The sequence below is a fragment of the Pseudophryne corroboree genome, chromosome 6 (assembly GCF_028390025.1).
Source record: "Pseudophryne corroboree isolate aPseCor3 chromosome 6, aPseCor3.hap2, whole genome shotgun sequence".
NCBI lineage: Eukaryota > Metazoa > Chordata > Amphibia > Anura > Myobatrachidae > Pseudophryne > Pseudophryne corroboree.
This window is the reverse complement of record NC_086449.1, coordinates 39,968,310-39,984,309: the sequence shown is the minus strand read 5'-3', so window position 1 is coordinate 39,984,309 and position 16,000 is coordinate 39,968,310. Positions and strand designations below refer to the sequence as shown.

The window sequence follows — 16,000 nt, the reverse complement described above, 5'->3', positions numbered from 1 at the left end:
ATATTCTCCTGATACAGTAACATTATAATCACCAGGGTGATATTCTCCTGATACAGTAACATTATAATCTCTGGGGTGATATTCTCCTGATACAGTAACATTATAATCACCAGGGTGATATTCTCCTGATACAGTAACATTATAATCACCAGGGTGATATCCTCCTGATACAGTAACATTATAATCTCTGGGGTGATATTCTCCTGATACAGTAACATTATAATCACCAGGGTGATATTCTCCTGATACAGTAACATTATAATCACCAGGGTGATATCCTCCTGATACAGTAACATTATAATCTCTGGGGTGATATTCTCCTGATACAGTAACATTATAATCACCAGGGTGATATTCTCCTGCAGTGTGACACAGTAGCATTATTAATGACATGCTAACACCCTCCTGTAATAAGACACAGCGATATTATCATTACCAGGGTAATATACTCATAGAACAAGACATAGTAACATTATTATTACTACATGTGTAATACCCTGCTGTAATAACATAATAATAACATTACCATCCCCAGTGTAATACCCCGCTGTAATAACACACAGTAACATTACTACCCCCAGTGTAATACCCTGCTGTAATAACACACAGTAACATTACTACCCCCAGTGTAATACCTGCTGTAATAACACACAGTAACATTATCACCCCCAGTGTAATACCTGCTGTAATAACACACAGTAACATTACTACCCCCAGTGTAATACCCTGTTGTAATAACACACAGTAACATTACTACCCCCAGTGTAATACCCTGCTGTAATAACACACAGTAACATTACTACCCCCAGTGTAATACCCTGCTGTAATAACACACAGTAACATTACTACCCCCAGTGTAATATCTGCTGTAATAACACACAGTAACATTACTACCCCAAGTGTAATACCCTGCTGTAATAACACACAGTAACATTACTACCCCCAGTGTAATACCCTGCTGTAATAACACACAGTAACATTACTACCCCCAGTGTAATACCCTGCTGTAATAACACACAGTAACATTACTACCCCCAGTGTAATACCCTGCTGTAATAATACACAGTAACATTATCACCCCCAGTGTAATACCCTGCTGTAATAACACACAGTAACATTACTACCCCCAGTGTAATACCCTGCTGTAATAACACACAGTAACATTACTACCCCCAGTGTAATACCCTGCTGTAATAATACACAGTAACATTATCACCCCCAGTGTAATACCCTGCTGTAATAACACACAGTAACATTATCGCCCCAGTGTAATACCTTGCTGTAATAACACACAGTAACATTACTACCCCCAGTGTAATACCCTGTTGTAATAACACACAGTAACATTACTACCCCCAGTGTAATACCCTGTTGTAATAACACACAGTAACATTACTACCCCCAGTGTAATACCCTGCTGTAATAACACACAGTAACATTACTACCCCCAGTGTAATACCCTGCTGTAATAACACACAGTAACATTATCACCCCAGTGTAATACCCTGCTGTAATAACACACAGTAACATTATCACCCCCAGTGTAATACCTTGCTGTAATAACACACAGTAACATTACTACCCCCAGTGTAATACACTGCTGTAATAACACACAGTAACATTACTACCCCCAGTGTAATACCCTGCTGTAATAACACAGAGTAACATTACGGACACCAGTGTAATACCCTGCTGTAATAACACACAGTAACATTACTACCCCCAGTGTAATACCCTGCTGTAATAACACACAGTAACATTACGGACACCAGTGTAATACCCTGCTGTAATAACACACAGTAACATTACGGACACCAGTGTAATACCCTGCTGTAATAACACACAGTAACATTACTACCCCCAGTGTAATACCCTGTTGTAATAACACACATTAACATTACCATCCCCAGTGTAATACCCTGCTGTAATAACACACAGTAATATTATCACCCCCAGTGTAATACCCTGCTGTAATAACACACAGTAACATTACTACCCCCAGTGTAATACCTGCTGTAATAACACACAGTAACATTATCACCCCCAGTGTAATACCTGCTGTAATAACACACAGTAACATTACTACCCCCAGTGTAATACCCTGTTGTAATAACACACTAACATTACTACCCCCAGTGTAATACCCTGCTGTAATAACACACAGTAACATTACTACCCCCAGTGTAATACCCTGCTGTAATAACACACAGTAACATTACTACCCCCAGTGTAATACCTGCTGTAATAACACACAGTAACATTACTACCCCCAGTGTAATACCCTGCTGTAATAACACACAGTAACATTACTACCCCCAGTGTAATACCCTGCTGTAATAACACACAGTAACATTACTACCCCCAGTGTAATACCCTGCTGTAATAACACACAGTAACATTACTACCCCCAGTGTAATACCCTGCTGTAATAACACACAGTAACATTACTACCCCCAGTGTAATACCCTGCTGTAATAATACACAGTAACATTATCACCCCCAGTGTAATACCCTGCTGTAATAACACACAGTAACATTACTACCCCCAGTGTAATACCCTGCTGTAATAACACACAGTAACATTACTACCCCAGTGTAATACCCTGCTGTAATAATACACAGTAACATTATCACCCCCAGTGTAATACCCTGCTGTAATAACACACAGTAACATTATCACCCCAGTGTAATACCTTGCTGTAATAACACACAGTAACATTACTACCCCCAGTGTAATACCCTGTTGTAATAACACACAGTAACATTACTACCCCCAGTGTAATACCCTGTTGTAATAACACACAGTAACATTACTACCCCCAGTGTAATACCCTGCTGTAATAACACACAGTAACATTACTACCCCCAGTGTAATACCCTGCTGTAATAACACACAGTAACATTATCACCCCAGTGTAATACCCTGCTGTAATAACACACAGTAACATTATCACCCCCAGTGTAATACCTTGCTGTAATAACACACAGTAACATTATCACCCCCAGTGTAATACACTGCTGTAATAACACACAGTAACATTACTACCCCCAGTGTAATACCCTGCTGTAATAACACAGAGTAACATTACGGACACCAGTGTAATACCCTGCTGTAATAACACACAGTAACATTACTACCCCCAGTGTAATACCCTGCTGTAATAACACAGAGTAACATTATGGACACCAGTGTAATACCCTGCTGTAATAACACACAGTAACATTACTACCCCCAGTGTAATACCCTGCTGTAATAACACACAGTAACATTACTACCCCCAGTGTAATACCCTGTTGTAATAACACACATTAACATTACCATCCCCAGTGTAATACCCTGCTGTAATAACACACAGTAATATTATCACCCCCAGTGTAATACCCTGCTGTAATAACACACAGTAACATTACTACCCCCAGTGTAATACCTGCTGTAATAACACACAGTAACATTATCACCCCCAGTGTAATACCTGCTGTAATAACACACAGTAACATTACTACCCCCAGTGTAATACCCTGTTGTAATAACACACAGTAACATTACTACCCCCAGTGTAATACCCTGCTGTAATAACACACAGTAACATTACTACCCCCAGTGTAATACCCTGCTGTAATAACACACAGTAACATTACTACCCCCAGTGTAATACCTGCTGTAATAACACACAGTAACATTACTACCCCCAGTGTAATACCCTGCTGTAATAACACACAGTAACATTACTACCCCCAGTGTAATACCCTGCTGTAATAACACACAGTAACATTACTACCCCCAGTGTAATACCCTGCTGTAATAACACACAGTAACATTACTACCCCCAGTGTAATACCCTGCTGTAATAACACACAGTAACATTACTACCCCCAGTGTAATACCCTGCTGTAATAACACACAGTAACATTACTACCCCCAGTGTAATACCCTGCTGTAATAATACACAGTAACATTATCACCCCCAGTGTAATACCCTGCTGTAATAACACACAGTAACATTATCACCCCAGTGTAATACCTTGCTGTAATAACACACAGTAACATTACTACCCCCAGTGTAATACCCTGTTGTAATAACACACAGTAACATTACTACCCCCAGTGTAATACCCTGTTGTAATAACACACAGTAACATTACTACCCCCAGTGTAATACCCTGCTGTAATAACACACAGTAACATTACTACCCCCAGTGTAATACCCTGCTGTAATAACACACAGTAACATTATCACCCCAGTGTAATACCCTGCTGTAATAACACACAGTAACATTATCACCCCCAGTGTAATACCTTGCTGTAATAACACACAGTAACATTATCACCCCCAGTGTAATACACTGCTGTAATAACACACAGTAACATTACTACCCCCAGTGTAATACCCTGCTGTAATAACACAGAGTAACATTACGGACACCAGTGTAATACCCTGCTGTAATAACACACAGTAACATTACTGACACCTGTGTAATACCCTGCTGTAATAACACACAGTAACATTATCACCCCAGTGTAATACTCTGCTGTAATAACACACAGTAACATTACTGACACCTGTGTAATAGCCTGCTGTAATAACACACAGTAACATTATTACCCCCAGTGTAATACCCTGCTGTAATAACACACAGTAACATTACTGACACCAGTGTAAAACCCAGCTGTAATAACAGAGTAACATTATCACCCCCAGTGTAATACCCTGCTGTAATAACACACAGTAACATTACTGACACCAGTGTAAAACCCCGCTGTAATAACACAGAGTAACATTTATCACCCCCAGTGTAATACCCTGCTGTAATAACACACAGTAACATTACTGACACCAGTGTAATACCCTGCTGTAATAACAGAGTAACATTATCACCCCCAGTGTAATACCCTGCTGTAATAACACAGAGTAATATTACTGACACCAGTGAAATAATGTGCTATAATAAGACACAGTGGGTGGAAATCAATTGTTTGAAATGTCAGTTGGGAGTCTATCTAATATACAGGGAAAAACAGACACCCAACCGACTTTTGAAACATTTGAATTCCCCCCAGTAACTGACACCAGTGTATATAATGTGAGGAGACAGAACAGCTGAAGCAGGAAACCTCGCACATGGAGCCAGGATAAGGCAGGTAAGGGAGGAGGAATAAGGCAGGGAAGGGAACGGGGGAGGGATAAGCAGGGAGATGAGAGCTCTACATGTCTGTAGCTGCAGCTCTGTGTATGGGAGACCTCGTGGCGCAACGGTAGCGCGTCTGACTCCAGATCAGAAGGTTGCGTGTTCAAATCACGTCGGGGTCAGGAACCAATTACTTTTTTTTTTCCTTCTTAATTTATTTGTCTACTTTTATGCTACATTTATATCACTGCGATTGATCTCAACTGCGGTGACATTATTACTGTGTATAGATAATGTATTTATAGTTATTCTAAACTGCAGTTGTCTTGTGGCCATTTCATGCCTGTATTAGTGGATGTTGGATGGGGGCGGTATATTGGGGGATCATTATGGGATGTATTACTAAGTGCGCTGCCTGTACCCTGCACACGGGCAATATATAGGGGGTAACACTCAGGGGAATTGGTGAAAGCCGCATTTATGGAATAATATAATATTTTATATAATAAATTGCCCACTGTCAGCGAAGGACTGGGGTCTCAATTCGGCCCAGGCATCTGTGAACGCGTGCGCGCGCCACGGGGGGAAGATGCGCGGCACGACGTATGGGGGCGTGCCGCGAGTCATGGGGGTGTGGACTCGTGGCATGCCCCCGTTACCATGGCAACAGTTGGTGGGTGGGGGGGGGGTGCCGTGAGACCGAGGGTGTGGACTCGTGGCACGCCCCAATTTCCATGGAGACCATGGAACCAGAGAGCAGTCCGGCAGGTAGATCATGGGGTGGATATAGCATTATGTGGGGTATTTATCAGTAAATAATGCAATGCATGGGGGGCAATACATAGCACGTAACAAACTGTGGGGCTGATTCAGACCTGATCGGTGTTGTGCGTTTTCACACAGCAGTGATGGCATAATGTGTAATGGGCCGGCGGCATTTGCCCGCCGTTTAGGGGCCGGACTAGAGCACGGGTGTTATAGCTCTAAATGGGGTACTTATCAATAGATAATGTACAGGTGGCAATATATTGGGGTTAAATCAGAGTCGGATTAAGGGTGGGCTCAGGGAGTGAGTACCCCCAGGATCCCCTCAGTCAGCCCCCCCCCCCCCCCCTTCTTCCCCCCATCCAAAGTTGCTCAAACACAGCCCAATTTAATTGAAAGTAGTTGCTGGGACGGATCTTGCGCTAAAGGTCTATTCAGGTTCCCTGTAGACTCCGGGTTTTGGCCCCGGGGGGTCACGGCAGCCGCAGGGAGGCTGGGAGGGATCCGATTGGATACAACTCGGAAGAAATGCAAAAAGAAGCCCACAGACTGCTATTGGGTAACGCCAGCAAATGATGCTGTTACACCGCCCCCCCCCCCCCCCCCCCCCCCCCCGCATCATTCGGGGGTTTGGCACATATGGAAATTGCGTCCAAAGTCCGAAAAACGTCCGTTTTCAGGTTTTTGGCCACATTTTTCATTTATTTCATCCCACCCTCTGTGTGAGAGACAAGGGTAGGGTTGAGGCTATGAGACACAGGGTAGATGAGCTGATGGCTCCCTTCAGTACCCGGATCCTTCTCGGCTCCCGACGGCCTTGCATTGGTGCAGTTAGGCCTGCGTTTCTGCCAAATGAAGGTACAGGGGGAGGAGGCACCAGTGGTGCAAGTAGAAGTTCTTTCATAGTGGTACGGATAGTAAAAATGGGCGTGGTCACGTGTCATAAGGGGGTGTGGTCACACAAAACTAGGGAAGTGGCTACATGACAATAGGGGCATGGCCACATTATGCCACACACCATAATGCCCATTACACATTATGCCAGGCACCATAACACCCAATACACATTATATCACAGACCTTAATGCCCATTACACATTATGCCAGACACCGTAATGCCCCTTACATATTATGCCACACACCGCAATGCTTATTACACATTATGCCACACCGTAATGCCCATTACACATTATGCTACACACTGTAACACCCAATACACATTATGCCACACATTGTAATGCCCATTACACCTTATTCCAGACACCGTAATGCCCCTTACACATTATGCCACACACCGTAATGCTTATTACATATTATGCCACACACCGTAATGCCCATTACACATTATGCCACACACCGTAATGCCCCTTACATATTATGCCACACACCGCAATGCTTATTACACATTATGCCACACCGTAATGCCCATTACACATTATGCTACACACTGTAACACCCAATACACATTATGCCACACATTGTAATGCACATTACACCTTATTCCAGACACCGTAATGCCCCTTACACATTATGCCACACACCGTAATGCTTATTACATATTATGCCACACACCGTAATGCCCATTACACATTATGCCACACACCGTAATGCCCATTACACATTATGCCACACACCATAACACCCAATACACATTATGCCACACACCATAATGGCCATTACACCTTATGCCAGACACCGTAATGCCCCTTACACATTATGCCACACACCATAATGCTTATTACACATTATGCCACACACCATAATGCCCATTACACATTAAGCCAGACACTGTAATGCCCCTTACACATTATGCCACACACCATAATGCTTATTACACATTATGCCACACACCATAACGCCCATTACACATTATGCCAGGCACCGTAACACCCAATACACATTATGTCACACACCTTAATTCCCATTACACCTTACTCCAGACACCGTAATGCCCCTTACACATTATGCCAGACACTGTAATGCTTATTACACATTATGCCACACACCGTAATGCTTATTACATATTATGCCACACACCGTAATGCCCATTACACATTATGGCAGACACCGTAATGCTTATTACACATTATGCCACACACCGTAATGCTTATTACATATTATGCCACACACCATAATGCCCATTACACATTATGCCACACACCGTAATGCCCATTACACATTATGCCAGACACCGTAATGCTTATTACACATTATGCCACACACCGTAATGCTTATTACACATTATGCCACACACCTTAATGACCATTACACATTATGTCAGACACCTTAATGCCCCTTTCACATTATGCCACACACTGTAATGCTTATTACACATTATGCCACACACCATAACACCCATTACACATTATGCCACACACCATAATGCCCATTACACATTATGCCACACACCATAATGCTTTACATTTTATACCACACACCGTAATGTCTATTACATATTATGCCACACACAGTTATGCCACTGACACCATTTTATGTCCCACACACAAATATGCCCCTTATAAATAATGCCGCAATGGTGGGCTGGTGGTACGTATTTCTTAATGGTACTCCGTTCCACCCTACTTTCAGCACTGGGAGGCACACAGACAGCGGGCACAGTCAGGGGGGCAGTGCTGACAAGAGGGGAGGGCCTCCCTAAGACTTAATCTGGCCCTGGGTTAGATCATGGGTTTTATAGCACTATATGGGGTACTTATTAATCAGGGGCACATCTACAGAGGAGGAGACCTGCGTGCATGCTCCGTCTGGGCCCCTCCTCTCTAGCAGCAGTGCCAAAGCTCTGGGCACTAGGGTAACTAGGCGAACCAAACGCTGTCCCAGAGTCTAGTGTGCATGCGCAGGTGTCTGGGAAAATGAGGCGGCAGCCATTTTCCCAGCGATTTCCATGCGCAGAATTACAAAAAAAGTCAGCAGCGCCATTTTCCTGCTGATTTCTGCAGCGCTACTACTGCTGACGCGGGACTCCGGAGGGTTAGTATTGAAAAAATGGGTGCACTGTTTGTGGTGAGGGCCCCCCTGTGCACCACACACACTGCACCCTGCTGATATATCATTAGGGTTATAGATCTGTGTGGGATACTTAGTTCCCCACATTACGTGTAAACTCTGTTCCTGCACGGAGTTGTACTGGAAAGGAGCGTGTGAAAAATGGAAGCCAGGAGGAAAACCACAACCCGACGAGGATGGGATTCGAACCCACGCGTGCAGAGCACAATGGATTAGCAGTCCATCGCCTTAACCACTCGGCCACCTCGTCCCTGTGTGCAGCCATTTCCTCGTCCCAGGCAGGTGTCAGTATCTATTACTTACTAGGGGGTGGGGAATTACCTTCCCGCACACAGGCTACGGCAAGATGGCCGATGACTAAGATCTTAGGGAGGGCAACAACTGAATGGGCGGGGTTTATGCAAATCAGCAGAGCTTGGCTGGTTTTAGGATAAATAACATAATACATTTCTACATGCTGTTATGTATAGAGAGGCTGCTTAGTGGGATCCCAGTGACCCTGTATGGGTGTAATATGCCTGCGATAGGACGCAATGTGTGTGGTCTCCCTGAGCTCACCAGGAGTGGGCTATGGTGTCCCCCCAGCGTGACGCAATCAACAACTATCATCAGTGAGGTTGATCCTTACCTGTTCCTCCTTATGGAGAAACAGACATGATGAATGGGGGAGGCTGAGTATGTGATTATACAGTTCCCCTGCACCACCCTGACCGACAACCGGGGTGTGTGTTATTCTGATACCATCGCTCACTGATGATCATTTGATGTGTGCAAAAACAGAATAAAGTTGTTAGGAATGGACATCAGAAAAATGGAAAAAACCTAGGCGCTAATTTTATGAGACATATCAATATATTTCTGTATATATGTATATACACATTTAAATTATTCACATCGCTGTTCTTCCCGTTCGATGCTGTAGACAAACTTCTGTATGTTTGTAAATTAGTATAGAAAGGAAAAAATACAGCTGCGCCCGGGATTAAACAGAAGATTGAATAAACCCTAATTGAATAATTGATTAAAAATGCAAATACAAGCCACTGAGTGTCAAATCAGATACACCAATCAATGCTGCACATAAAAGTTTTTATATAAAAATAACAACTATAACACTGTTTAAAAATTGACTGTGCACAGTATACAATTTATAGTGAAAGAAAAAAAATGTAACATAAAAATGTGTCCAAATACGAACACAAACAATGTATCATATGTAGTATCTCAAAACTGTCTACTGCTGCATTCACACCGCAAATGCCGGGTCCTACCCGGTAAGACAAACGTGTACTTACCGGGTGGGATCCGGCATTTGCGCTCCGTTGCAGGCTTCCCGACCCGGCAATATACCGGGTCGGTTGCCATGACAACGGAGGCCGCAGCAGCAGCAGGGGCGGAGGTGGAGGCGGCGTCGGGAGATGAGCTCATCTCCAGCGCCGCCTCTCCCTATCTTGTGAATGGGAACCGTGTCGCATCGACACGGCTCCCATTCACACCGCACCTGACCCGGTATTCAACCCGGGTAAAACCCTTCTTTTTTACCGGGTTGATTTACCGGGTCAGGCGACCCGCTAAATCGCCCAGTGTGCTTTCACATCGCACACTGACCCGGTTCGACACGGCAATATGCCGTGTCGGTACCGGGTTATTTGTGCGATGTGAAAGGGGTATCAGCTAGATAAACATCTCCATTAGGATACACAGTTGCACAATGAGTATGGTAAATAACTGTATAAATAATCAGTCTCTGGAATCCACATGGAAATATGTTAATAGCTTTTAAAAAGTCCCTCTGGTATTCAGGTCCGTGACAAATATGCTTTTTGTATGTCAGATAACAGTCCGTACAGTTGTATAAAGAGGACTGTAAAGTGCTTGTTTTATAGAGCAGGTACGTGTGGCGTCCCACCGTACTATTACCTGGTCTAGATGTATGATGAGACCAGAATCAGGCCGTGCTCACCTCTTACGGCTGCTAGATAATTTGTCAGTATATGGACCACTGACCCTTCGTTAGAAATGGGCCAGACGTGTTGGTAGCTGGCGCCAGACTGCGCTGGCTGAGATGATCCCCTCGCAGTGCTCTCACTGGAAACTCGTCCCGCAGCGAGGGGTAGCCGAGCCGGGGCTAGATCATCCAATAGGAGGCCCGTTGGGTCAGTTCCAATGTAGTGACCAATATGCGGTAGCCGGGGCCGGCAAGCCGCGTCTCATAAGCACCGGGCGGCGCTAGCGTGGTTGTTCAGACCTCTGGGTAACCTCACCAGGTGTTGCATATAGCAGGTATTCCAGGTGGAAACAATAGGGAGGAGTCCTAGGAATGGACATCAGAAGCCTGCCGTCAAATGATGGCTGGGCTTCTGTCATTGAATTTGTCAGTGCAATGGTAACTAACCATCGCATCAAAAGAATTGAATAGAAAAAAATATTAATTTGATTTGTGCATGTGCAAAAAAAAAAAAAAAAACTGTTTGCGCATGCGCAAAACATCCGAAATGTGGCCGGCCGGGGAAAGGACTGGGGGAAGGACCCGGAAAAACCATCAAATGTTTACCATTCGATGGCGGCAAACATCGGAATGCTGCCAACGAATGGTAAAAACACTAACATCAAATAAAAAACATTGATGGTTTGAAACCATCGTGTTCTGATGTCCATCCCTAGTTAGCTTATTGTAGCATTACTTGTTTGATGTAGGGATGGCCATCTGTACTACGATCTTCATTGATGGTATGGAAATATGTCATGTTATACCATTGATGGTTTCCGCCATCGCATGCTAGGGATGGCCATCAGCACATCTGCCATCGATGGTTAGAAACAATTCTATCATGTACCATCGATGACATGCGTACAACTGAAGAAGCTTTTTAGTACGTCATGCAGATGCAGATACCTCTGCGCATGTGCGCCCCGTCCCCAGCGGCTGGATGTTGGACTGTGCATTTTGCCTGTTGTGTTGCCATGCCGACCACGCTGGCAGCTGGAGCATGCGCAGCAGCAGCGCCAGCTGGCCGGACAGCGCAGATACTGTCTGTGTGTGACAGCAGAAGCAGCAGCAGCAGCGAGACTCAGTTGTCATGACGACGAGTCTCTCTCCTACCTGATAGGCTGCCGCTTACCACGCATGCCCCCACACAGGCTGGGCTTGGGAAAAATACTAGTAGTCTAGTACTTGTAGGGAGTGACTGGTGGGCGGGGAGAGGAGGGACAGGGTGGCCCTATACTTAACTGACAGCTTGCTTGTCCGAATGTCCGGACTCCGCAGCTGCAGTCACGCTCACACACGCAAAAAACGAGTACTACTGGTACTGCTGTGTGATAATAACGCAGGCCGGCCCGGAACAAGGTGTATGCTGCACTGCAGGCAGCGGCGCTGCAGCGCAGTGACAATTCAATAGACATTTTTTAAAAACATAGCCATCGGCTGCCACACCCGCCATCGATGGCTGAAAACTATCTGATCTTCCGCCATCGATGGCAAAACCATCGGGCACTATGCCCGAACCATCGATGTTTCAGGAACATTGATGTTCGATGGCCATCCCTAGCGCATGCGCAGAAGAGACAGCCCCTGCTGATGTAAAAAAAAGAGTATCAGCGGGCAAACGTTTTCTGTGCGGCGGCTGTATGCTATATCACTATCTCTCCTTTGCTCAGTCTGCGTCAGTAGAGCAGGGAGGGCCAGGGGAGGGTTACAGCTGGCAGGCGTGGGCAGGGACGGATCTAGACTTTTCTTTTAGGGGGGGCGGTTTATTTATTCCTGACTCCTCCCCTACACTCATTACTCCTCCCACTTCCCATAACAACTGTCCATTAATGCTCTAAAGAGCACATAAAGCATTGCCAGGCTGCACATGTGCTTCTTATGTAGCCCACACAACCGGGCACATGTAACTAATAACACACCGATGGGCAGCACACACTGCCCAAGGTGGGGGTGACGGCATGTGATGATGGCAGATGGGGCTAGGGGCCCCCGGAGACACGGAGGATCGGGAGGGATGTCAGTGCAGCCACACACCATCACCTGGCAGCAACCCCCACCTCATGTAAGTGGGCGTGGCTATGACTGTTAGGGGGGGCGTTCGCCCCGTTCCCCCCCCCCCCCCCCTGGATCCGACCCTGGGCGTGGGCTGCTGACTGACAGCGGATTACAGCCACTGTCGAGTGAAGGAGGCAGGCCACAGCCAGCGGCTCCACCCCACCCATCCCAGCGCACACACACTTTTACTGCACTTTAATTAAAGTGTAGTGCTGCCGGACTCGGAGACAGTGGCAGCGCAGAGCTACTGGCTGACAGCTTAGCAGCTCTGCAAACAAAAACAATAGACCCATCGGGACCACGCTTACCATTGATGGCAGGAAACAATTTATGTATCCACCATCAATGGTTAAAATATGTGACATCGGTCTATGACCATCAATGATTTTTAATCATCGATGATAAATGGCCATCCCTAGACTGATGTATGAGTAGCCGCGTATGGTCACCATCAATGGTGAAACTGTGAGTTGTCATCGATGGTCACCAACTATGCTATGGGAGACAATTAGGGATGGCCATCGGTGTGTGGTTGCCATTGATGGCAGCCAACTATGCAGTGGATGACTATCGATGGTTCTCACTATCGATGGTCATCCCTATTTTTTCACTGACTGGCCCATGGGACAATCAAAATATGGGGGCGAGGCATTGTGTGCATCAGAGGGCCGAACTATGCTCCGTGTCTCGGCACCTCATTAAAAAAATTAGAACATTTTTTTTGGTTATGCCTTTCCATCAATGGAGGGAAACCATCTGGTTCTCCCCCATTGATGGCAAAAGTATTCTATATCGGCCATAAACCATCTATGATTTTGAATCATCGATGGCCGATGGCCATCCCTAGAGACAATTGATGGTTTCACTAATCGATGGTAGGGATAGCCATTGGTGTGTTTGCCATTGATGGTTGCCAACGATGGCAGAACAGAGAATGGCCATCGATGGTCACTAGCTATGTAGACCATTCATGAATTCTCTCATCGATGACCATCCCTGTTATTTCTGTGAAAGGCCCGTGGGCCAATCACAGCCCGGGGGTGTGGCTTTGTGGGTGTCGGGGGCGGATCTATGCTCAGTGTCCTAGCATCTTGTAAAAAAAAAAAATTGTTTAGGCCTAGCCATCGATGGAGAGAAACCATCTGATTCTCCCCCATTGTATGCGACATCGGTCATAGACCATCGATGATTTCAAAACATCAATGGTCGATGGCCATCCTTAATCGATAGTCATCCCTTCTATTGCAGTGAATGACCAGCCAGTCAATCACAGCCTGGGGACGGGGCTTCCCGGGTGTCAGGGCCGGAGTTATGCTCTGAGTACCGCCACCTTGCAAAAAAAAAATATCTAAATAAAATATTCGTTTATGCTGTTCCATCAATGGCAAAAGCATTTGACATTGGCCATAAACCACCGATGATTACGAATCATCAGTGGTCGATGGCCATACCTATTGTCAACTGAACATCACATCCATAGGTGTGCGCAGGGAGGGGTGCCTGGTGCGCACAGGCACCCCCTAATGTCTGGCACCCTGATCTCACATGCCTGATGCAGCGATAGCCAAGCAGGCGGATCACTGTCCCCTTTACGCTGCACCCTGTCAGGACTGCATCACTGACCGGACGCCTGGGCTAATCAAGGGTGCCACTGCCACCGGCTTTCAAACTCCTGGCTCCACCTCCATGTACAAAAATAGCGTGATGTGACGTGATAACATCATGCTGCTCGCACGCCCACCCGTCACACCCGCCACACGCCCGCCTCTCTCCTTCTATGCTATGCCAACGCCAGCCACTGATGAGGATCAGCATGCAGCCAGAGTTCCTCTTAGGAAGACAGATTCAATACTGGCAGGCGGTCTGCAGCAGCATTGACACGTCACTCGTTTTTCCAGCAGCAGCAGTACTAGTCTGCGACTGTCAGTGTCAGTGAGTGACTGACTTGTAAGTAAGCTGCTGCAGCTTGCAGCGGAAAGAGAGGAGGAGCCAGACCAGGCTGAGGAGGAGCACTGTAATTGCAGTGAGTGCCATCAGGGGTGTTTGTTTGGTGCACACCACAACATCTGAAAATGTATCTGCTTTATTAGGATTGGTGCAAGGGTGGATATTTTATATTGCGTGGACCGTCAATAGATGGTGCTAGACACGCCCAAAAGGCAGTGCTAGACACAGCCCTCCGACGGTGCACCCCCTAATAAAATGTGCTGCGCACGCCTATGATCACATCCCAAGAATTTGCTAGAAAAAAATTCCTATGATTTGTGCTAGGGATGGCCATCAATGGTGATATGGCAAGTAACCATCGATGGCTTCCAACTATGCAGTGGTTGACCATCGATGGTTTCTGCAACTGATGGTCATCCCTGTTTTTTCACTGACTGGCTTCACGGGGTGTCGGGAAGCAGAGCTATGCCCCTTGTCACAGCACCTCATTAGAAAAAAAATAAGAACATTTGGTTATTTCTTTCCATCGATGGATAAAAACCATCTGGTTCTCTCCCATCGATGGCAAAAGTATTCTACATTGTCCATCAACTATTGATGATTTTGAATCATCGATGGTTGAAGGACATCCCTAATTTGCGCATGCATAAACCTCTGCAGCCACATCAAGGCTTAGGGATGCCCATCAGTTTGATTGTCATCGATGGTTACCATCAATTGCACTATGACAAGAAACCATTTATGGCTGCTAACTATGCAGTGGATGACCAACCATGGTTCCCATAACCGATGGCCATCCCTGTTCTTTCACTGACTGGTGCACATTGTTAAAAAAAAAAAATCAGTGGAGGGAAACTATCTGGGTCTCCCCCATCGATGGCAAAATAATTCTACATCGGCCATAACCATCAGTGATTTTGAAAAATCAATTGTCGATGGCCATCCCTACACGCGAGTCAGCTCAGTGTCTTGGTGCATCGCTCTTTCTGAGAATGGAGGAATAATAAGACTTAAGACAGTGAGAATTTGGTGAAGGGAGACAACTGAAAGTGGATAAATCAATGGGGCCAGATCGGATACATCCAAGGA

General features: G+C 45.6%; 3 non-coding genes across 3 annotated transcripts; 2 read left to right on the top strand and 1 right to left on the bottom strand.

Moving 5' to 3' along the window:
- Nucleotides 1-5,237: 5,237 nt before the first annotated feature.
- On the top strand, nt 5,238-5,309 carry TRNAW-CCA (transfer RNA tryptophan (anticodon CCA)). The gene has a single exon. It is a non-coding gene; the product is annotated as a tRNA-Trp (tRNA).
- A 3,778-nt stretch (nt 5,310-9,087) lies between these two features.
- Nucleotides 9,088-9,169, bottom strand: TRNAS-GCU (transfer RNA serine (anticodon GCU)). The gene has a single exon. It is a non-coding gene; the product is annotated as a tRNA-Ser (tRNA).
- Nucleotides 9,170-9,524: 355 nt separating this feature from the next.
- LOC134938839 (U8 small nucleolar RNA) lies at nt 9,525-9,658 on the top strand. The gene has a single exon (XR_010181291.1). It is a non-coding gene; the product is annotated as a U8 small nucleolar RNA (small nucleolar RNA).
- The last annotated feature ends 6,342 nt before the right edge of the window (nt 9,659-16,000 follow it).